Source organism: Schistocerca cancellata, chromosome 2, assembly GCF_023864275.1.
Source record: "Schistocerca cancellata isolate TAMUIC-IGC-003103 chromosome 2, iqSchCanc2.1, whole genome shotgun sequence".
Classification (NCBI taxonomy): Eukaryota; Metazoa; Arthropoda; class Insecta; order Orthoptera; family Acrididae; genus Schistocerca; species Schistocerca cancellata.
Genome location: NC_064627.1, coordinates 1,074,557,852 through 1,074,577,306, shown reverse-complemented (window position 1 = coordinate 1,074,577,306; position 19,455 = coordinate 1,074,557,852). Strand labels below are relative to the sequence as shown.

The following is a 19,455-nucleotide window of genomic DNA, read 5'->3' as shown; positions in this document are numbered from 1 at the left end:
TCCATTGCTAAATTTGTGAACCCCGTGATGCCTCAGAACATGTTCTACCAACCGGTCCCTTCTTCCTGTCAAGTTGTGCCACAAACTCCTCCCCAATTCTATTCAATACCTCCACATTAGTTATGTGATCTACCCATCTAATCTTCAGCATTCTTCTATAGCACCACATATCGAAAGCTTTCACTTCCATACATGGGTACAGTCCATATAAATACTTTCAGAAACGTGTCCCTGACACTTAAATCTATACTCGATGTTAACAAATTTCTCTTCTTCAGAAACGCTTTCCTTGCCATTGCCAGTCTACATTTTATATCCTCTCTACTTCGACCATCATCAGTTATTTTGCTCCCCAAATAGCAAAATTCCTTTACTTCTTTAAGTGTCTCATTTCCTAATCTAATTCCCGCAGCATCACCCGACTTAATTTGACTACATTCCATAATCCTCGTTTTGCTTTTGTTGATCATCTTATATCCTCCTTTCAAGACACTGTCCATTCCGTTGAATTGCTCTTCCAAGTCCTTTGCTGTCTCTGACAGAGTTACAATGTCATCGGCGATTTTAATACCTACTCCGAATTTTTCTTTTGTTTCCTTTACTCATTGTTCAATATACAGATTGAATAACAATGGGGAGAGGCTACAACCCTGTCTCACTCCCTTCCCAACCACTGCTTCCCTTTCATGTCCCTCGACTCTTATAACTGCTATCTGATTTCTGTACAAATTGTAAATAGCCTTTCGCTCCCTGTATTTTACCCCTGCCACTTTTAGAATTTGAAAGAGTATTCCAGTCAACATTGTCAAAGGCTTTCTCTAAGTGTACAAATGCTAGAAATGTAGGTTTGCCTTTCCTTAATCTTTCTTCTAAGATAAGTCGTAAGGTGAGTATTGCCTCACGTGTTCCAGTATTTCTACGGAATCCAAACTGATCTTCCCCGAGGTCGGTTTCTACCAGTTTTTCCATTCCTCTGTAAAGATTTCGCGTTAGTATTTTGCAGCTGACATGTGACATGTGAGCGATAATAAATTTCACGCACCGAGCGTGCTGGCGCAGTGGTTAGCACACTGGACTCGCATTCGGGAGGACGATGATTCAAATCCGCTTCTGGCCATCCAGGTTTAGGTTTTCCGTAATTTCTCTAAATCACTCCAGGCAAATGCTGTGATGGTTCCATCGAAAGACGCACCTGATTGCCGTCCTCGTCCTAACAATCAGAGCTTGTGCTCAGTTCCTAAGGACATAGATGTCGACGGGACCTCAAACCCCATTTCATTTCACGCAGCACATTCCGAGGCACACGTTGAATCGCCGAGCGCATTAGAAGTAATTTATTTTGAACTCTGGAATTGTTTTCGTCAAAGGTGGCGCACATATCACCAGAAAAAGAAATAGTGTCCGATTCGGAGATTCAGGAGGCTAACAGAACAACACGGCGCCGTATTCGGTACGATCGATCCAACGGTTTAGGACATGTTGATTAAAAAAATTGTCGCCTTCAGATTCACTGCACTTGTGCAACAATCGAAGTTTTGAGTTTTCTTTTATATTAACTGTAATTCTTATCTACGTCCTTTTAGATTGCCCTTTATATCCCGATCAAGAGAAAACAGGCGGCGCTGAGCCATGTTGAAATGAAAAATATCGTTTCACGTACCAAAGTATAAACGCCTGCAGTCAGTGTTGCTATCGTCTCTGCAGGAAGAAAACGGAATTGTTGGTTTTCAGTGTGCTAGCAGGACGCTAAATTTATGACAGCTGCCGTCACGAAATTCGACACCTCAAGGTCGCACGAGCTCCATACAATTCGCCGGCTCTAAGAGCTTTGATTCGCCCGCCTCATAGCTTCGTTGCTGCATGTGCACTGTTAAAGAGCGGTAGGCCAGTGCCAGCTGAATGTTCGTTGTTTCCGGGCGATATTGCCGTTCACGTGTGGTTTGACTCTTCCGTGGAACAGTGCGTTGATGTGAGTTTGGAGGTGAGCGAAATGCAAGAGCTACTCCGGTCGGGGTGTGTAAATGGTGAAAAGACATTCACCAACAATGTTAAACTGTCGTATCGAACGTACTGAAGATTTTCTACTGATCTGGTAAACAGCGAAGCAGCCAGGAATAATATAAATCTTCCGCAAGTTCATAAAATAACAAAACCTCGTATTTGCGAAAAGACTGCATTGCGTACTAAAACAAAAATTCTGGATCAGAGACCTCCGTTCTTTGTATTCTTCGTTCACTTGGCTTTTGATTTAGAAAGTGTAATTAACAAAAATTGGAAACATTATTGCAGCAACTAGAACAAAGTTTTGTGTAAAATGAACTTAGGGCGTGCTGAGGACAAGTCTTGTAGCGTTCTTACATAAAACTGGTTTCACAAAACCACACGCAAAAATATATTTTGCTGGAACGGAAATATTGGCCTGAATGTACCTACGGTAATTTTTGTGTAACGTATATCGGCGATTTGGGTTATGGATGCAGTGACGGAGTCAGTAAGAGCTGCAAATAAAAACGTTCCGGAAGGTAGGGAATTTCTGTCGTATTAAGGCGTGTCGTCGGAACTAAATCCCTGGTGGCGGCATACAAGTACACACACGCTGTCGCGCACAGGCTCTCGTAAATGAAATGCGTTCATACGTAACACGATACAATAATGAGGTCTCATATGCTACCAAAATCAGTTTTCTTAATAACTTTCTCGCTGGAAGTTTCTAAAAGGTCCAAGAGAACACAAATTCAGCAACAACGACATTTTTCGTTACGCAGACGGTACAATTTCACACCTCTCACGGTATTTTATTTTTAATCTCGGAATACTTTTGTGTTTTCACTATAAAATACTTATCTAATGCATCTATGAACTTTGATAATGTTCATATATTTTCAGTCCAAGTTTTTTCTTCAAAATTATTGTAACGTTAGTTTTTTTTTTGCGTGGCAGCTGGCGTACATTTTCTTTTGAAAAGTACGTTGTCACTTTCTAGACTAGAAATATATATGTATATTTTTTCCTAATTTTTACTAACATTTGAAATTCACTAACGCAATTGTATAGGACGATGAAATGACCTTGAGGTGCGTATTTTCGTGACATCCGCTATAGACACTCAGTCTTCTAAAAGTCAGAGTGCAGATGCGTTCGGATACGCACTCTAAGACGACTATGGACGATGTGACTGGTGTGATTTCCGGAAGAGAAAGAAATCAATGGCAAAGATCAGAGAACCGTTTTCTGGTCGCTGTGAACTTCGGCCGGAACTCGAGTGTCCAGTGCGTTTAATGTGAAAGCAGAGGTGGATGGATTTATTGACATATTGAACGCACTGCAGGTTTGACAGCATCCTTAAAGAGGAATGACTTTTTTAAATTCAGCTACTCTGAATAGGCACCTCGCCGAGGTTTAGTACTGCTGTACTGTTTGCAATGGATGTTTACTCTCATTTCAAAAATAATTTACAGAATTTGACTTCAGGCTTCTGCAGAAAAAAGCAACTTTACCGATGTTCATAAGTTGGTTATTGTTATGTAATATTTAACATTATGTTGAACTGTGCATTTTAGAAGCACTTGCTAGTAAAGTTACAAAAAGGCACTAGACTTTGTGTTCTCCCATTTGACCTATCATGGTACTCGTGAACAGGAAACTTGCAGTTTTTCCTCGTTTAAATACATACAATGAAAACCAGTGGCTTCGAGCTACACAAATTAGTTCCAAAATCTACATATTATGTTGTATCTCGCCAATACTGGTGCTTTATAAATGGGCATACGGAGAATAATTTTCAGAGTACCCCAAAGCTGGAAGTAGTAAACGAAGTACAGTAGTATGCAAATTAATTGGGAAAAGCTCGTATTTTACAAGCAACTGAAGTTGGTTCGCCGTAATTAGTTTTATCCACTCAATTGTTGGTCTCTGGCGAGCAATTGTTGCCTTGACTATGGACAAAAATTGTAGGCCCGCCCCTGTTCGATTGAGTGCTTCCATGTGTAGCAGCAGCGTATGTTTGTGTACTCGCTTGGGAAACTGTGTTTAAAAATGGACATTTCATCTAAGAAGTGGGTACAAACAGTTTCTATTCATGAACACACACCTATGAATGTCAGACATTGCCTCTGTTGTTGGAGGGAAAAATCTAGTTTCAAGACTTCTTATGGAATATACTGATACTGCCTCATTGTGCTTGCCTCCCGTGCAGTGGGCCCGGGTTCGATTCCCGGCCGAGTTGGCGATTTTCTCCGCTCGTTGACTGGGTGTTGTGTTGTCCTTATTTCATCCTCATCACCCACGCAAGTCGCCCAATGTGGCATCGACTGCAATAAGACTTGCACTCGGCGGCCTAACTTCCCCGGATGGAGTCTCCTGGCCAACAATCTGATACTCATTTCATTTCTTGTCCAAAGAGAAAAGGCAGATGTGGACGAAAACGAAAAACAACCCCTAGTACTGACAAAACTCTACTTAGCAACATTAGACTTCTTCCTCACATGACAAGTAAGGACCTTCAGCGATTTATTGGCCTACTGAGATTGAAACTGACTCTTCAACGATACGGCGTAGGCTTAATGATTGCTAGTAGAAGGCAATAACGAAGCGGTTGTTAATACCTCCGTAAAGAAAAAAGATTGTCATGGGCAAAACATTTAAAAACCTTGGTCCTCCAGTGATTGGACATTTTTCCCAGTGAAGAGTTCACTTTTTATTCTTAATAGTTTCAGAGCAATTGATGCCATGTTGAATTCAAGCAAATACATGGAAATCCGTAGGCGCTGTATTGTGCGATTCTTACAGACTTCTCAGATGGTAAAAAAAAAAAAAAACACATTCCAATGTGATCTGGTACCACGCCACACTTTTAAAGCAGTCAAGACATTCATGGAAGAAGACGTTGTTTAAGTAGTCTGGTAATTCACCAGATTTAAATCCCATCGAGATGCGCAAAGGTGTCTTGGAAAAATAGACTGTTCAACAAAAGAATACATGTCAGATATGTGGTAAATGTGTAAAAATATGTTCCAAAAGTAAGTAAACTAAGAAATATTTGCATTTATGAGCGTCAGAATACATTCTGGCATTCGACCAGATTAGAGCAAAAGGACACATCAGTTATGAAGTAAGCTACTAACTGTATATACATATAGTAATACATATGCACACTTAGTTTAATCGCCTTGTCCAAATTAATTTGCACACACTACTGCATATTTAGAGATCAGTTAGGCTACTGATCTCGACTTAATGAATTACATTTGCTGTGCTCAATGAAACATTTGTACTCTGATTTTAAAGTTACACTGAATGTACTGACATCAAGACAGCTAGTTTCATTACACTACAGGCAAATACGATGAACCTTGTCTTGTTCTTTGTAACAATTTACAGCCAAATATATCATAGATAATTACGTGTGGCTTGCAGAAGTATTTAAATTGAATGACAGGTCGTTTACCCCATTTACACTAGCGGGAAAAGGGGACCGAATCACTGACAGGTGAAAGCTAGATTAGGAGCACACTGAAATACTCCATGGTGTGAACATGTCCTTCGTTTGGTTTCCCAAACCCGAACATGAGCGATACAAAAATTGGGCATGGGACGGTTGGAAAGATCGAACCTCATCCAAAGGCTCGACTCTATAACAATGGACAGTTAACCGTATCAGGCGGGCCGCTTGAATTTCCGCGCAACGCCTTGATTGGCCAACTTCAGTGCTAATTAACTCGGAAGCTGCGCAATGTCCAGAATCTTTTTCTTAACAATACTCTCTCAGCACAAGCCACCCTGCAACATCTTTACAAGCTTTCAGAACTGTTTCTCATCACCTGTAAACACACAAGAAACTGAGGGCCATGCGATATTACACTTCCATATTATTCAAATTTAAGATTGTGGAACACATCAAATATTTGGTGTCAATTTTTAGTATTTGGGAGTGTGCTCAGTGTCTTAAAACACGTGTTTTAAAATTTCAAAATGAAAGTTTCCTGTGAAATATCAGTAATTACAAATCTTTTCACTCGTGGTGCCTTTTAGCTTCCTTTGTTCCTATGAATTGGTATTACGTATAAAAGCAGTATGGTTCAGTGGAGGAGTAAAATTAATTTTAAATATTTTCTCCGTTTTTAGAAGGGAACCAGAATACACGCGGGAATGGTGTTGAAGAGTTTGAAATAAATTTTCTTTATTTTAGAAACCTTAGCGATGTGTGCACGTAGTGCATGGTACAGATATGTTCCAAAAAGCCGTGCACGAATATTCGATTTTGCAGGGGTTCATATCTCGGGTTCTATTGCTCAGAGATAAGTGGTAAAGTGTTCGCGTTTGGGATAGCCCTTGGTCTAGGGACCCTTTGTATACCCATCGGGAGAACGGGCATTCTGTAGCTATTCTACCGTGCAGGGTCAAAATTTAAACATTACGCACTTCCTTCAGCCCAGGCAAATTGAGCAAAATGGTCGGTTCTTTTGCAGTAAGTGTAGTCTACGGTGAACATTATGCGACTTAGCTGTTTAAAGGACCAATTGTTCCTGGGCTGTTAATGAGAAAGCCCCGAAAAATCATGTTTTTTTTGGGGGGGGGGGGGGTAAGAAAAGTACAAATTTTGGGGATGGCAACTTGTATAATTTCTGCTCATGGGAGATTGTAAGAATTTTTAAAATATATTCTTAATATGTTCTCGGAAAATCTTAAAACTTTTTTCCGATATCACTATCCATTGCGGAGATCCACAGGTTGTTACCGTACTTATGCGTATGAAGTATGCACTTAATGTCTTGTCTGAGGCGTAAATGAAGTTCTGACTGGCAAGCGTTCTAGGGCCATCCCAGGGGTTCTGAGGTCACCAAACCGTTTTCAGTCGTCATTTTTTTCACCACTAGGACTATGACGCGCTTTGTGTATAATGGGCACTTCATGCCAATACAAATATGCTCAAAGTGATACTACAGTGACAGAAAATGAGCTGAAAAGGGTGTTAACATGCCTGAAAAGAACTTAAAATGACTTACGTAAGGCCGGGAAGACTGCAGATTCAGTGAAGTATCCCAGAACGACGGGTGGAAATTTTGAACATGTCCATATAAAGGAAAAAATACTCTCAGATTTTTTGAACTGCTGAGGTATAGTGGAGCCAGTGGGAAAGAAAGACAAGTGCGAGAGTGGATAAAGTGGCAAAGCTGTACTGTAAATCAGTGGAAGAAAATGGAGACAGTGCGAGTGACATGTATAGACAATTGCAGAGAGGGAGATCCTGAGTATGAAAGCTTCATTGCAGAGAGACTGGGTAAAACATTTGTCTTAAAAGAGCGCGAATACGTTCGCATGTCAAAATTTTTTGTGAGGAGGCTGCTGGCTCCCAACTTTTCTGTCAGTCTTCTAAAGAGGAGCACATTCGCCTTTTTTATGAACAGGCAAACTCGTTTTTTTTTTTTTTGCAGAACATACTACAGTAAAAAGTGCCGTCATATTCGAAATGATTAGTCTTAACCCAGAGTAATCATTGTTTACACCAAATCAGATCGGGATGGGTGGGGGATGGAGGAGACGCACCACGAAGTTGTTTGTTTCAACAACATTCAGCGCAAAGAATTAAACTCACTCAATTGTTTGACGTACGACCATAGGAAAAAATGTGTAGGGTCTTACCCAACCCATACCATTTATCCCCCGCCTGATGGCTCCGGGCACACCGCTACACTACCATTCCTCAACTATTCGAATCGGACAGGGCATTGAAAACAGCACAATTTAGATAATCCGTCACAAATACGATAGTTAACATTCTTGACAGCGAGGACTGACCATTGTTGTGCGCTATGCAGCCGCCTGAGGTAGCAGTCACAAAATGTTTCGTTGCCTCTGAAGCAGAGGGGTCAGAGAACATTTTGTGTGAAGTGATGACACTCTTTTCACCGTCGCGCTTCTGTCACAACTCACTGACCGCAAACGAATGTTCTGCGTCACAGAGCGCTGCAAACTTCGCTGCCATTGTTCTATCGAGGTGGTGTTGCTGAGTGACAAATGATCTGAGGCTGGAACTTGAGCGTTGACGCGAAGGGATTTATGGCGCATGTTATTGCTTTGGGTATTTCGATGCGGCAGTGAAATTCGATGAAGGTGGCCTGATGTAAGCTTATTTGCTGGTTTAGGCGCGGACCGTAAAGATTAGATGGGAAAATGTCCGGTAAATATCAGATGATCCTTTCCCGTAGTTTGGCTAACGACACACTATGATGCTGTTTTGTCCGGAAGCCATTTAGCAATCTTGCTGTACACTATCGACGAAATGCATAGCAGTTTCGTGACCTACCATCGAACACACACACAGCGGAAAGTCCAAGAAGGTGTAATTACTCCATGTTGTTTTCCTGAAAGGAATACTGCGTACGTCTTACCAAACAGAAGCATGGTGCGTAGACCTACATACGGCAAGGCGTCATACGGTTATTTCACTTGTGGGTGGTGCGCGGGAAGAAACATTATCCGAATACTCAATGTAAAACTGAATTTCTGTAATATCTTCCTCCTTTAAAACGCGAGCGTTTTAGATTAGACTTTACTGTGACTATTGTTGATATCCAATGAAACATCAGGTTTACTGTTGCCAGTCACTGATATACAGGGTGATTCAAAAAGAATACCACAACTTTAGGAATTTAAAACTCTGCAACGACAAAAGGCAGAGCTAAGCACTATCTGTCGGCGAATTAAGGGAGCTATAAAGTTTCATTTAGTTGTACATTTGTTCGCTTGAGGCGCTGTTGACTAGGTGTCAGCGTCAGTTGATGCTAAGATGGCGACCGCTCAACAGAAAGCTTTTTGTGTTATTGAGTACGGCAGAAGTGAATCGACGACAGTTGTTCAGCGTGCATTTCGAACGAAGTATGGTGTTAAACCTCCTGATAGGTGGTGTATTAAACGTTGGTATAAACAGTTTACAGAGAATGGGTGTTCGTGCAAAGGGAAAAGTTCTGGACGGCCGAGAACGAGTGATGAAAATGTAGCACGCACCCAGCAAGCATTTGTTCGCAGCCCAGGAAAATCGACTCGCAGAGCTAGCAGAGAGCTGCAAATTCCACAATCAACTGTATGGAGAGTCCTACGAAAAAGGTTAGTTATGAAACCTGAACGTCAACTACCCGAGGCGATGGATCGGCCGCCAGGCAGCCCGTGACAGAGCACTTCATCACTGGCCTCCAAGAAGCCCTGATCTTACCCCCTGCGATTTTTTCTTATCGGGGTATGTTAAGGATATGGTGTTTCGGCCACCTCTCCCAGCCACCATTGATGATTTGAAACGAGAAATAACAGCAGCCATCCAAACTGTTACGCCTGATATGCTACAGAGAGTGTGGAATGAGTTGGAGTATCGGGTTGATATTGCTAGAGTGTCTGGAGGGGGCCATATTGAACATCTCTGAACTTGTTTTTGAGTGAAAAAAAAACCTTTTTAAATACTCTTTGTAATGATGTATAACAGAAGGTTATCTACATCTACATCTACATCTATACTCCGCGAGCCACCTTACGGTGTGTGGCGGAGGGTACTTATTGTACCACTATCTGATCCCCCCTTCCCTGTTCCATTCACGAATTGTGCGTGGGAAGAACGACTGCTTGTAAGTCTCCGTATTTGCTCTAATTTCTCGGATCTTTTCGTTGTGATCATTACGCGAGATATATGTGGGCGGTAGTAATATGTTGCCCATCTCTTCCCGGAATGTGCTCTCTCGTAATTTCGATAATAAACCTCTCCGTATTGCGTAACGCCTTTCTTGAAGTGTCCGCCACTGGAGCTTGTTCAGCATCTCCGTAACGCTCTCGCGCTGACTAAATGTCCCCATGACGAATCGCGCTGCTTTTCGCTGGATCATGTCTATCTCTTCTATTAATCCAACCTGGTAAGGGTCCCATACTGATGAGCAATACTCAAGAATCGGACGAACAAGCGTTTTGTAAGCTACTTCTTTCGTCGATGAGTCACATTTTCTTAGAATTCTTCCTATGAATCTCAACCTGGCGCCTGCTTTTCCCACTATTTGTTTTATGTGATCATTCCACTTCAGATCGCTCCGGATAGTAACTCCTAAGTATTTTACGGTCGTTACCGCTTCCAATGATTTACCACCTATGGCATAATCGTACTGGAATGGATTTCTGCCCCTATGTATGCGCATTATATTACATTTATCTACGTTTAGGGAAAGCTGCCAGCTGTCGCACCATGCATTAATCCTCTGCAGGTCTTCCTGGAGTACGTACGAGTCTTCTGATGTTGCTACTTTCTTGTAGACAACCGTGTCATCTGCAAATAGCCTCACGGAGCTACCGATGTTGTCAACTAAGTCATTTATGTATATTGTAAACAATAAAGGTCCTATCACGCTTCCTTGCGGTACTCCCGAAATTACCTCTACATCTGCAGATTTTGAACCGTTAAGAATGACATGTTGTGTTCTTTCTTCTAGGAAATCCTGAATCCAATCACAAACCTGGTCCGATATTCCGTAAGCTCGTATTTTTTTCATTAAACGTAAGTGCGGAACCGTATCAAATGCCTTCCTGAAGTCCAGGAATACGGCATCAATCTGCTCGCCAGTGTCTACGGCACTGTGAATTTCTTGGGCAAATAGGGCGAGCTGAGTTTCACATGATCTCTGTTTGCGGAATCCATGTTGGTTATGATGAAGGAGATTTGTATTATCTAAGAACGTCATAATACGAGAACACAAAACATGTTCCATTATTCTACAACAGATTGACGTAAGCGAAATAGGCCTATAATTATTCGCATCTGATTTATGACCCTTCTTGAAAATGGGAACGACCTGCGCTTTCTTCCAGTCGCTAGGTACTTTACGTTCTTCCAGCGATCTACGATAAATTGCTGATAGAAAGGGGGCAAGTTCTTTAGCATAATCACTGTAGAATCTTAAGGGTATCTCGTCTGGTCCGGATGCTTTTCCGCTACTAAGTGATAGCAGTTGTTTTTCAATTCCGATATCGTTTATTTCAATATTTTCCATTTTGGCGTCCGTGCGACGGCTGAAGTCAGGGACCGTGTTACGATTTTCCGCAGTGAAACAGTTTCGGAACACTGAATTCAGTATTTCTGCCTTTCTTCGGTCGTCCTCTGTTTCGGTGCCATCGTGGTCAACGAGTGACTGAATAGGGGATTTAGATCCGCTTACCGATTTTACATATGACCAAAACTTTTTAGGGTTCTTGTTTAGATTGTTTGCCAATGTTTTATGTTCGAATTCGTTGAATGCTTCTCTCATTGCTCTCTTTACGCTCTTTTTCGCTTCGTTCAGCTTTTCCTTATCAGCTATGATTCGACTACTCTTAAACCTATGATGAAGCTTTCTTTGTTTCCGTAGTACCTTTCGTACATGATTGTACATGGATCTTTCCCCTCGCTTTGGACCTTAGTCGGTACGAACTTATCTAAGGCGTACTGGACGATGTTTCTGAATTTTTCCATTTTTGTTCCACATCCTCTTCCTCAGAAATGAACGTTTGATGGTGGTCACTCAGATATTCTGCGATTTGTGCCCTATCACTCTTGTTAAGCAAATATATTTTCCTTCCTTTCTTGGCATTTCTTATTACACTTGTAGTCATTGATGCAACCACTGACTTATGATCACTGATACCCTCTTCTACATTCACGGAGTCGAAAAGTTCCGGTCTATTTGTTGCTATGAGGTCTAAAACGTTAGCTTCACGAGTTGGTTCTCTAACTATCTGCTCGAAGTAATTCTCGGACAAGGCAGTCAGGATAATGTCACAAGAGTCTCTGTCCCTGGCTCCAGTTCTGATTGTGTGACTATCCCATTCTATATTATGTTTCTTTCATTAAATACACATTTTAAAGTTGTGGTATTCTTTTTGAATCACCCTGTATTTATATCCGACAACGCGTTTCGAAGGTTTAAACCTAGATCAGATGGCCTGACGTGTTGGTATGACATACAGTATGTGTGTTGTGTTAAGAGTTTGGTATAACTTGTGGGACTCTCTCTACTGGTTACCGTCTGTGCGTAATCAGTGGCATAACAGTAAACTAAACGGGTGGGGTGGGCAAAAATTCGGTAACACAGCAGGAAATCCATGCTTGAACGTAAGTGCAGATGTTATCCAAGGCTGCACTGTTGCATTTGACCACGAACGGTAACTATGCAGCGTCCTCAGTAAGTTTGTCATGGTCAGTTGGCGGACCGAGCTAAGTGACATAACGTGGGCAAGCTACCATCGTGCTGCTTTCGTAAGCAAGGTAGCCGAAGTGTTTGATATTTCAAAAGACACCGTATGAACGATTTATACCGCATACAGGGAACTGCAGGGCGAGCTGGAATTTCAAAACCATTCATCAGTGGTGGAAGTGCTAGTAGGAGGGAAACGTGGTACCGAACCATAAAACCTAGAGTATGGAGCAATGGAAGAAAGTCATTTGGACGGATGAGTCTTGTTTCACACCGTTTCCAATTTATGGTCGCGTTTACATCTCAGGAGTGAAACAGAGGGGCCTCAGTGGCGTTTGGGTCAGACATCTCTCTTTACTCCATGGGCCCCATGGCTGCTCTCAAGGTCGCCCTAACGCAAAGGATTATGTGACAATTTTGGCTGATCAGATTCATCCCATGGTACAAAGTGTGTTTCCCAATTGTGATGCTGTGTACCATTATGACTAGCTCGCATCCTCCAGGACTTGTTTTTTGAGCACAAGGAGGAGTCTTCACATCTTCCCTGCCCACCATTCGTCGGATCTGTGTTACTGATCCTTTGCGGTCTAGTTTGGAGGAGAGGGGGGGGGTGATCTCTCACCACTTCCAGATCATTACCTTGCCACTATTTTTGTAGGAAGATTGATATAGGGTTCTCTTGAAAAAAATATTGGACCTGTATTTATTCGTTCCGAGATTGGATGCTGTTTTGAATGCGAACGGTTTTGCTGCAGCGGATTGGATAGGTTAATATGCTGTGTTTTTGGTGTTTCCATATTTTTGCCCATCTCTTTTACGTTGAAAGAAATGTTTCGTGACTCATATTGAAATATACTATTTCAGAAACTTATCAGCAATTCTTAGCGTATTGCGCAGTGTATGTCCCGCAGCGCCCCATGTAGATTGTTGAACAGTTAGTTGCATCACGCTGAGCAAACTTTACTTTCTTGGCAACAGTTTGACAGGTATCGACTGAATGCGCTCTTATTTTCTCTGTGCTTGTCTTAATCTGCCGTTAACTTCCCTCCTTTTCGAAGTCGCGCAGCAGCACAAATCGCGGTCGCCTCCTTCTCTACCCTGCATGTGCATAGTTTCCTTTGATCATTCTTTGTTGCGTAATTCTGCCCTGTACCAAGTTCCGAACCAACATGCTTTGACTATGCATTCATTTCGACACGTGGTGCCTTGGGATCGTAAAATATTGCCTCCTTCATCACCTTCCTGTGGACACTAGATTGCGCGAGCAGTAGCTAGGTACGTTGGTTATGCTCTCCACTGGCCATAAATAATTTCGCCTGCAAGTAAGAGATTTAACCATACTAGGAGCAATGGTTTTTTCAGTTGTAGTGGAACAGGCTAGCTTACCCATTTTCCCCATCTCATAGATTACCTGATACCGAAGAATCCCGTACAGCGCCAAAGGCTCAACCCCCGTCTCCCAACTGCAAAACATTATCAAGTTTCTTGAGTTTAGTAAAAATGCTGATTCTATTAAAGAACAGAACATTTTAAACAGGTCGAGGAAAAAAGGTTCCAAGGAACAAATTTGTCGAGGAACTACAGTAGTGTAAAAAAAAATGATACCGAATTTCCAGAACAGGATGTCGTAAGAGTTACAGAAAGAATTAAAGTTGAATCAAAAAATATCTAGTAATAAACTTGGCGAAAACATGTTACTGGAAAAGTACGAAACTCCATGTAAAGAAGCTAAAACAATGGAGATGAAACTCTACTAAACGGACAAAAAAGGTAGTTAACATGGTTGCCCCCTCTTTCCATTTTCTTTTTTAGATTATTTTTAGGGTCGACAGGCCCTCTTACATCGAACCCGGGTGACACACACACACACACACACACACACACACACACACACACACACACACACACAACCTATTTTACGTCCGAGGTACCTAAGAAATAAGTTTCAGTATGAAGAATAGCATTAAAGTGGTTAGTGTGCCTATAGACACAACGTGAATAAACAATACTGATTGTGAACTAATAAAATTGTGGTAGTGGTCATATATAAAAATTTAATTGTACGTGTAAAAATAGATGTTACATGGAATAGAGAGTTCTGGAGAAAGGAAACTTAAGGAGAATGTATCGGCTAAGACTACTTGGAAATGAGGATTTTATTGAAAAAGAATATGAACTGGAGTAACGAGTGCGTACAGGGACAAAGTTAGTGATTATTATTGCCTCAGTAAATATGTCATTAACTGTCATCTGAAGATCCTGCTGCTGAGAACATCCAAGAAGTGGGTGAACTATGATGTGTGACAGAAAGGATTCTGCTCTGATGGGAACAGGTGTTTCTGCCATGTTCACACAAGAGCGTTAAGGTCGCGGACAAATATGATTGACAGTGTGCGTTTTTAAGACAACAGAAGACACAGAGCATTGACATCTCTGTACTTGTCTCAACACAACCAGGATAGCTGTGCGTATGATGAAGTATGATCAGAGTCGAACATCACACATATAACGAACACAGGCATTCATAACAAGTTCAGGTGCCGTGAGCTTTTCTGAGAAATACCTCGCTGTAACCAATAATTGCAAGTGCTTGTCAAAGTTTGTATGTGTAAGGTCAGGGACTCCTACACATAACGGAAGGCATTTATCTCCTCCGAACACAAGGAACAGACAGCTAAACAGGTGATTTAATACTAAAAACTAGTTACGTGTTATTGCTAGCCACTTAGGGATGACATGAATCGTGTTTACTGAAATGGATTTATCATTGGCGTCTTTGGATCCAGTCACCGGAGCGACAGTAGACGGTTGTTAGCCGAAGGGTGTTCGGCACGAGGTGTTAACACTCGGCGTGCCAGCGCTTCCGGAGTACGGGCGCAAATGAATGTGCCCTACAGTCAGGAAACGAGCTCTTCTAGCTTCATCGCTCCATCGTCTCGTCCAGTGACTAAGCTGTTACGTCACTGGCAATAACCTATGCAAGTTTTGTGGCTGAAACGTTTTAAATGCTTCCGCCCGGAGGCACTTTTACTTCGGTCCATACTGCTGAGAACTGCACTGTTGGTGCCCATTATCGCTGCAGTAATGCAGGCAGGTGATGCTGAAAGAATAAATATGGAAATGAGACGCTGAAGCTCATTTTGCTGTTTGGACAGAGTGATAACTGACAACAGAAGTAAGGAAGATATAAAATGTAGGTCAGTAGCATCATCTTCTTCCTGGTACAGAAACGTATAAACAGTGTATATAACTTTAATTTCTTCTAAGTATTTTCTGAAATTTTGTGTTGGAGTGTAGCCATATGTGGAAGCAAAACTTGGACATCAAACAGCACAGACATAATATATCATACAGCGTGTTGATCACAGTAATGTTAATCTGTACTTTGTTTTGGAGATTTAGATTTTGTCAAAATTAAATGTTTTCTGAGTTAGTGTATTATAGACTGATTTTTCTCCGGTTCATAATTTCAACTTGTAAATATTCCGTTGTGCTATATCGGCTTACAAAACCGGCATGGTCCTTAGCCTGAAAAAATTGTTTTATCCGTGGCGTTTTTCTATTGTTTCGAATTTGTTTTTTGCATTCTCCTGTTGTTTCTCCCCTCTGCTACTTCTTCTAGCACAATGTTAAATAACCCACGTTGCTGTACCAGATATCCCGTTGACGTACCTCCTCTCGTGAGTCTGCCTTACTTACCTGTTGTTTTCAACAAAACTTCATTTTTTATATTACCTCTCAAATCCGGTTTCAGTATTCTTCGACAGCGTCCCATTCACACGTGGTTTTTTCTCTCCAGATTCCTGATGGTTCCACACCATTAGAAGTGTGATAATTTCCGTTTGCATCAATGCACGTAGGACATCTGTTCTGGCCTTCATGTCTAGTCATACCGCCTAGATACCTTCTTCTGCCATTCCTGCCACTGTTTAGCACTCCGTTTCTAGGTCAAGTAAATTGTTGCTCTTTCTACTGCTCACCTTAGCTTTGTGTATCTTTAATATATTTTTGGCGCAAAGTGTGGGTGCTATCCGTACCATTGGACAAGTCTTCTAAATCTGACTTACTTTCGGCTGGAAGGTATTTCTTTGGTATCTGTTCTTGCAACAATATTTTACAGACGTTGGTAAACACTGGAATATAACGTTAATATTTTGTGCGTCCATGAAAGTTCTGTCAGGATCGGGGAACGCCTCCCAGATATGGGTGGTAGGAGGGAAATCAAATACCTCCCGCGGACCAACAGGCCGGACAGAGCAAGTTCGTTAGCTGAAGTGAAAGCAACTGCTCTAGGGGTAGGCATCCCCGAAATCAAGACCCTGGTCCTCCAGGTTGGGGGTTGTGCTTAGGGCCAGCGACCCTATCACAGGATCCTGTAGGAGAAAATGGATTGCTACGAATCAGAATGACAAGAATGCTGGGCCACCAAACTTGATGACGAACTTGCAAAATTTAAAGGTTATGAATATGGGAACATGGAATGTATTAAGTCTCTATAGATCAGGATCACTGATAAATGTCATACAGGAACTTGAAAGGTATAAAATGGATTTAGTTGCAGTACAAGAAATCAGATGGACGGGTAATGGAAGTATAAACAAAAATAAGTATACAATAATGTATGGGGGAAATGATACACAAATACATGCACTAGGGACAGGATTTATAATAAACAACAAATTGTTACCTTTTATTAGGAAATTTGAGGCAGTGAATGAAAGGATATCTCACATTACGATTCAATGCAAATATAAGACTTTAAATGTTATAAATTGCCATGCTCCAACAGAGGATAAAGAGGACAATATTAAAGAAGAATTTTACAACAAATTGGAACAGGTATATGATACATTCTCGAAAAATTCAATTAAAATAATTCTAGGAGATTTCAATGCCAAGTTAGGACATGAAAATCATTATAAACCTACAATTGGACCTCATAGTCTACATCAGCAGAGTAATGAAAACGGAACAAAACTTATTAGCTTTGCCACTTCCAAAAACATGTTGATCAAAAGTACATATTTTGCACATAAAGATATACATAAACAAACATGGGCTTCAAGAGATGGCATCACAAAAAATCAAATTGATCATGTATTAATCGAAAAACAACATCATAAATGCATACATGATATCAGAAGTCAAAGGGGAGCAGACTGCGATTCGGATCACTTTCTTGTAAAAGCCAAGTTCAAGATCTCACTCTCAAGACATAAATGGTCTAAATTAAATGGTGTTCCTAGGTTTAATACAATGAAACTGAAAAACCCAAACATTCTCAACCAGTACATTAGAGAATTAGAAACACACAAACCTGAAGTGGAAAGTAAAATTAACAATGATGATACTAATCAAGCCTGGAACGCTCTGAAAGAAAATATCACACGAGCAACTACCTCAGTTTTGGGACATTTTACTACAACTAAGAACCCCTGGTTTGATGCCGAGTGCTCGAACGCTATCGAAGATAGAAAATTAGCAAGGGAAAAATTCCTACAAAAACCAATAACACAAAACAAACTTATTTTTGAAGAGAAACAGAAACTTGCCAGGAAACTCATTAGGAAAAAGAAAAGGGATTTTATGAATTACAAATTAAAAAGAGCTGAGAATGACCGTACCACAGACTCCAGAGGATTTTTCAAGAGCATAAATATGTTTAAAAGTGGGAATATAAAAAATTATGGACAGTTCATAACAGACCCAGATGGCTCCTTGCTAACAGAAAGAAGTGACATTGCTAACAGATGGAAGGAATATTTTAATGAGTTACTAAATGCTCCAACTATAAGCGTCTCTCAGGAAGATGACAATGAATATCTTACTGCTGACCCATCGGACGAAGAGCCCAGCTTAGCAGAAATTAAAGAAAGCATCAAGAAGCTGAAGAGACATAAAGCTCCTGGAAGTGATGGTATAGACACAGATATATGGAAGCTCAGTAAATTTCCTTTTGTAAACTGCTTACACAAAATCATCACCAACATCTGGAAGCAGGAACAGGTCCCACATGATTGGAAAGAAGTAGTTGTGTGCCCTATATACAAGAAGGGGGACCCAACAAATTGTTCAAACTACAGAGGAATTGCGTTACTAAACACAACATATAAAATTCTGACAAATATACTGTTAGCAAGGATAAGCCCTTACGTTGAAGACTCCCTAGATGATGCCCAATGTGGATTTAGACCTAACAGATCGACTATTGACAATATATATGTCCTAAGGATGTTGGGTGAAAAGAAATATGAATTCAATCAAAATGTACATATGCTTTTCATTGATTTTAAAAAAGCTTTTGACAGTATCAACAGGGAATATTTATGGAAGTGCATGAGGCAGATTGGCATCCCTAACAAATTGATAAATTTAATAAAAGCTTGCACTTTAAACTCAAAATACAAAATAAAAGTAGCTGGCAAACTTTCTGAAGACTTTGAGGTTAAAACTGGAGTCAAACAAGGGGATTCACTCTCACCAGTTCTCTTTAACATAGTAATCAATAGAATAATCCAAAAAGTAAAGCTACTACAAATTGGAGCACAACTGGAAAGCAAAATTAACATTGTAGCATACGCTGATGACATTGCATTATTATCTGACAGTGAGAATGATTTGAAGCTTCTTACAGCACAATTAATTAAAGCCACAAATGGCACAGGCCTCCAGCTGAATACAGACAAAACAATGTACTTTATCTTATCCCGCTATCCATCAAATAATAATGTACTGCAAATTAATAACACAGCTTTCACAAAGACAAATGAATTTAATTACCTTGGTACAATAGTAACCTCTGACAACTCCATAAAAATTGAAATAGAATCACGAATTCAGAAGGCTAACAAATGCTACTATAGTCTCTTGACAGTTTTCAAAAGCAAGTTAATATCTAGGAACACCAAACTACAAGTATACAAATCATTGATTATACCAGTACTCACCTATGGATCTGAAACCTGGACTCTCACAAAAAAAGAGGAAAACAGATTAAGAGTATTTGAACGAAAAATTTTGAGAAAAATATTTGGACCCATAAGAGATAGGATCAGTGATGAATGGAGATTGCTAAATAACAATGAAATTTACAAATTATATAAAGACTCCGATATAGTGGCCAAAATTAAAGCCAAAAGACTGAAATGGATAGGGCATGTCATCAGAGCACCACCAAACAGGACCATCAAGAAAGTGACTGAAGAGATTCCCACCGGAAGACGACCTCTTGGACGCCCACGCATGAGATACTTGG

At 40.7% G+C, this 19,455-nt stretch overlaps 1 long non-coding RNA gene across 1 annotated transcript in view; it reads left to right on the top strand.

Moving 5' to 3' along the window:
• Positions 1–19,455, top strand: part of LOC126163078 (uncharacterized) — a 47,120-nt gene that overhangs the window by 7,087 nt on the left and 20,578 nt on the right. The gene's annotated exons all lie outside the window — the stretch shown is intronic.